Source organism: Egretta garzetta, unplaced genomic scaffold, assembly GCF_000687185.1.
Source record: "Egretta garzetta isolate BGI_Z169 unplaced genomic scaffold, ASM68718v1 scaffold597, whole genome shotgun sequence".
In the NCBI taxonomy this organism is placed as follows: Eukaryota; Metazoa; Chordata; class Aves; order Pelecaniformes; family Ardeidae; genus Egretta; species Egretta garzetta.
The window spans coordinates 336,796-342,592 of record NW_009260353.1 but is presented as its reverse complement, the minus strand read 5'-3'; the positions used below and the strand labels follow the sequence as shown (position 1 = coordinate 342,592).

Here is a 5,797-nt window from a genome sequence, read left to right as displayed (position 1 = left end):
GTCTCTGCTGGTCTTTGAGATAGTGACTGCTCTGTGCGGCCACATTGCTGAGCACCTTTGACAACTGCCATGCTCCTACAAGCGGCTGTTGTTTTTGTCAGTGGTAGGCTGCATGCACCGGCCTGATGGCATAGCTTCATTCTGCCCACAGATGGTGAAGAAACATCTAATTTACCCGGGCAATTTGGATCTGACCTTGCTTGCTAAGCCTGGCAACCGGCCCTCATGCTAAGACTGGGAGCACAGCATTTCTGAACTTCTGTAAGTTCAGGTGTCTGTGCTGTGCCCTAAACATTGCCCTGTCTGGGGAAACAAAGGGGCTCATTTCCCTACCTTCCTTTGCACCCCTTCTGAAGAGATGCACTTGGCACTCTCTAGCCAGCTGCTTTCAGAACAAGCTATCCATCACCATCCTCCTCTAGACCCACAATCTACAAGGCAGGGGTGAGGGCACCTTTTACAGCAGTGTGCTCCCACAGCTCAGCATGGATGAGAGCAGGGGATGGGAGATTTGAATAACAAAGAAAATAATTATTTGTCTAGTGTATATTTGAACCCAACCTTTTTATTGTGCATATGATAACAGGGAGGAGAGGGAGAAAGCAAGAGCTCTTGTACAGTTCGCAAGAGCTGGCAACCAAAAATGGGCGGGGTGACAAGAACCACATTGCTTTGGGTAGTCGGTGTGCGTTGTCCCAGGCTGACATTACTGCATACCAATAAAATCTTTGAATTCACAGGGAATGGGGAAAGTGCAAAATAATTAACTGTCTGACATTTAAAAGCAAATAAAGAGCTACTGCTGGACTGAAACTTAAATGAGACTTGGGGAGGGAGGGAAAAAATCACCCAAGAGCAGGCTGAGATTCTTATGTAATTCCAATGCAAACTTTACAAATTATTTTGTGTTTCTGATCTTGTGACCCCAAAGTCCCAGATCTTTGCACTGATACATTCTCTTAAGCAAGAGACAGCACTTTTACCTCAAATAATGCTCTCCACTAGAACATGTCCAGAGGAGAGCAATGAAGCTGGTGAGGGGTCTGGAGCACAAGTCTGATGAGGAGTAGCTGAGGGAACTGGGGTTGTTCAGCCTGGAGACAAGGAGGCTGAGGGGAGACCATCTGCAACTGCTTGACAGGAGGGTGTATCAAGGTGGGTGTTGGTCTCTTCTCCCAGGTAATGGGCAATAGGATGAGGGGAAATGGCCTCAGGTTGTGCCAGGGCAGGTTTAGGTTGGATATTAGGAAAAATTTCTTCACTGAAAGGGTTGTTAAGCATTGGAATGCGCTGCCCAGGGAAGTGGTTGAGTCCCCATTCCTGGATTGTATTTAAAAGCCAGGCAGATGAGGTGCTTAGGGCCATGGTTTAGTGGTGGAATGGCAGTGCTAGGTTACCGGTTGGACTTGATGACCTTAAAGGTCTTTTCCAACCTAAACAATTCTATGATTCTAAATAGCTTGCAGGACAAGTAACGGATGGAACAAAAGACGGGTGTTTATAAGTGGGAGCTGATACCTGATGTGCCCAAGATTAAACTTTTAATTCCACAATGAATCACTGGTAAGTCTAGGAATTAACTCAGGCCTCTTTAATCTGTGCAACCAGTCTCCAGACTAGCTCCAGAGGCTATAAAGATCCCAGGCATTTACAATTTAAATCCTCTATGTGTCCAGAGGACAGGTAGAGCACAGGTGGAAATACATCAGAGAAAGGATTCCTGCAATTAATTTTCTGTGGCATGAGGGCAAAGGGAATAAGGCCCCAAATGATTAAAACCTCAGACCTCTTCAAAGCAAAGATGAAATATAAATGATGCAATGAATTTCCAGTGCCCTGTGGAGTGATGGAAGCACAAGGTGACCAAAAGACTGAAGAGGCTGATATAAAGTCCTAGAGTCATGGAACATGTGCCAACTTCTGCTATCTTGTTGTGTGTCCTCGAGCAAAGTCATGTCTAAGAGGTAAATGGCAACAGCCAGGCCAAACCAGCACTGTGGGTATTGCATACCTGTAACAACAGTTTGTTGAATGATTTGCAGCTGGGAGGAGCTGAACCAGGTCCCTTGGTGTAAAACAAGTTTGGTATCAATGAATCCACCCTGGATTACAGCAGGCAATATCTTGTTCTGCAAGGGTGAAATCTCATTGAAAGCACAGAGCTCTGCTAGGTGTCACTCTCCAGACCCATTTTGTGTCTGCATCTGGGTTTGCAGAGTTACCATGCTCTTTGCTTTTCCTTTCTCCTTCCTTGCACTGCCTTGACTTGCACTGTTTGCTCAGGTTCCCTCTGCTTCCCAGCACACTGTTTTTTGCATTTTTATTTGCATTAGATTATTGGAGCAGGAGTCCAAACACTTAAGTTGCTGCAAATCCCTCCTCATATGGAAGTCAGTGAGCTGTAAAGTATTTAAACTCTCTACAGTTGTACCTCGTTTGTTTACACATTTCCAGTGGGCTGCTAAAAGGTAGCATTCTGTAATAGAAGAAAGATCCAAGATTGCTGATACTGATTTCATAACAGCTCTGAAAGTGCTCTGACTACTTGCATGAACTTCATAGAGTGTCTTACCTTTCTGAAGCCTTAGGGCCCAAGTGGAGCAGGAAAGCTATGTGCTCCAGACTCTTTGCTTTATGCTTTCACTCTGATCATTGGGGAAAACAAGGTTAGGGTATGTCTTGCTGTAGTTTCTGCTGGAGTCATCCGCAAATTGTCCTCCACTCCCCTGCCCCCATCCTCCACAGCTGGATCTTTCAGCCCTTTTTATTTTTCCACTTACCCTACTGAGGAAGTGCTCCAGGGCTCGGTGAACAACTGAACACTGAGTTAGCTGCAGCACTTGTAAATGTCTTGTAGGAAAGGAAAAGAGTGTTGTGATTCTTCAAAGGGCAGTGAGAGGAGGTGACAGATGACTTAGCAGAAGGCATCAATGAGTTTGAAGATTCATCTCCAGAAAAAGAGACACTGTACTGAATAACAAGACAGGTTTCAGCTCTTTTCTTATTTTCATGTTAGTCTTAAACAAATTCAAGAGGTTCTCAGGAATATCTTGACCTTTTTTTTCCCAAATAACTTCTCAACAATATATAAACCATAGTGCTAATTAGTTTCACAAATTATTATGAGATTATTATGGAACTGTTGGAGAGGGTCCAGAGGAGGGCTACAAAAAAGATCCAAGGGCTGGAGCGCCTCTCCTGTGAGGGCAGGCTGCGAGAGTTGGGCTTGTTCAGCCTGGAGAAGAGAAGGCTGCGGGGAGACCTGATTGCGGCCTCTCAGTACCTAAAGGGGGCCTGTAGGAAAGATGGGGAAAATCTTTTTAGCAGGGACAGCTGTGACAGGACAAGGGGTAATGGTTTCAAACTAAACCAGGGTAGGTTTAGATTAGATATAAGGAAGAAATTCTTTAGGATGAGGGTGGTGAAACACTGGAACAGGTTGCCCAGGGAGGTAGTGGAGGCCCCATCCCTGGAAACATTCAAGGCCAGGTTGGATGGGGCTCTGAGCAACCTGATCTAGTTAGCGGTGTCCCTGCTCCCTGCAGGGGGGTTGGACTAGATGACCTGTAGGGGTCCCTTCCAACCCAAAACATTCTATGATTCTATGATTCTATGATTCTATGATTCTATGATTCTATGATTCTATTGCCTGACTGGATGCAGTGCATGTATTTGCAGGTGTGGATAAAGATGATTACTGTAAATGCATAATTTTCAAGTTGTTTATTTGAATGCAAATTTCACTGCTGAAAATTCATACCTTTGTTATGAATGTCATAGTTCACTTTGGAAATCCAATCAGTTAGCCATGATATTTACACTAGTTAAGCTTATTTGGTGGAATTATTTGTAAAAATTGAGCTTGGCAAGGCAGATTTGCTTCATAATTCAAGCAAATATTTGCAGGATTATTTTGTCACTTTCCCTAGCTCTCAGAGATGAGGCGGAGGAACAACACTTTCTCCTAACATATTCAGCTTTTCCCAGAAGAGAATCAGTGTCAGCTGGGGACCAGTGTCTTCCCCTCCTCTTAAATGTCTGACATCAAAACATTTGTCCAGGAATTCTCTAAGAATAAACCCAAACTAGATACTTTTCACGTTGTGCTCTCTGATTAATTTACTAGTTTTAATTAACATTATATTAAGTTATCTAAATGTAGTCTCATGCAGTTGTTATGCTAGAATAGTAATGAAATCCCAGAGAAGAACAAATGGTGGCAATGTTTTATGCGATGTGACATAGCAAACCACATGACAGGGGCGCTAATAGCACAGAGATATTCTAGGATGAGAGCTCGGCTTTAACAGCCAGATAAATTTATTTTCATTTTGTGAGCAAAACCAAATTTAGATGTTCAGTCCCCTCTGAGCTCCTCCAGGACTGCTACAGGAGATCTCTGGTGCTATGGTGAGGGGTCAGCAATACTCCCAAGCCCTCTATTTCTCCATCAGATGTCTCTTTCCACTCTTCGGAAGTTTACGGTGAATAGCAAGGAGCCAGCCCCTACAGGCATGGTATGGAGGTGATTTGTTCTCAAGAGTTTAGAAGTCTGATGAACTGTTTGCGGTTCTAGGAGGGATCAACACATTTCTAGAACTAAAACCAGTGTCTTGGGTATCAAAAAAGCCCTGAACAAGGACTCATTTCCTCAACCCAATGCACAAGGGACCTTTCTTTAATAAACTACAAAATCACTTACTATAAATGATTTACTTTTGTAATGACTCCAGCTGTTCAGATTGGCACTTCATGGATGGTCCTACTGACATTTTCAAAAGCATTTTCTCTGGAGTACTGTTGGTCCAACCTCACTATAGTCTTCTCTGATAACCCACATATTCCTAAACTTTCTTAAGGTGTCAAGGACGGAAGCACCAAGCCACATGGAGTACATCCGATCTTGTGGCGAGATGATCATGACAAGAATCATAGAATAATAGAATCATAGAATCCTAGGTTAAAAGGGACCTCAAGAATTATCTGGTCCAACCTTTCTAGGCAAGAGCACAGTCTAGACAAGATGGACCAGCACCCTGTCCAGCTGAGTCTTCAAAGTGTCCAACGTGGCAGAGTCAACCACTTCCTTGGGGAGATTATTCCAGTGGTTGACTGTTCTTGTGAAAAATTTCCCTCTCATGTCCAATCGGAATGTCCTCAAGAGCAACTTGTGTCCATTCCTTCTTGTCCTCTCCATGTGACTCCTTGTAAAAAGGGAGTCTCCATCTTCCTTGTAGCTACAAACAAGAGTTGTGTTGGGAATTGCTGTCTGGAGTTCCTTCAGAAGCCTCTCCTTGAAACCTTGGAAAAGAGTTGATCTGTCCAATAACAGCACACTCCTTAGGATGTTGGACTGGATGTGCTTGCGACACTTGGCAATGCTCTGAAGGACCATCCCCCCACCTCCCGGCCCTGGGATTTCTGCCTCTGTGGGCACAGAAAGCACTTCAGAGGCTTGGAATATCTGGTCTCCTGCCTTGACAGCCCTTCCCTCAGGGAGAATGTGCTCACATGTAAGTTTTTCAGGCTTTTCCTGTGTATTTTGGCTAGGATCTAAAGCAACACAGCACAGCTTCTCCTTCATATTCCTGACAAGTTCTCCCTCTGCTGTGCTTACGAAGGAGTGCCCAGTCTCCAGTAGGAACCTAACAAGGTATTTGGTTACACCCTCTGCCTGCAAAATCCGTCCTGGTGTATTGGGTTTCTGTGGCAAGGTCTTGGTAATGGGGGGGCTACAGGGGTGGCTTCTGTGAGAAGCTGCTAGAAGTTTTCCCTGTGTCCGCCGCTGGCCAAGGCC

At 44.5% G+C, this 5,797-nt stretch overlaps 1 pseudogene; it reads right to left on the bottom strand.

Annotated features, from left to right (window-relative positions):
* Nucleotides 1-4,774: 4,774 nt before the first annotated feature.
* Nucleotides 4,775-5,797, bottom strand: part of LOC118452727 — a 2,397-nt pseudogene continuing 1,374 nt past the window's right edge.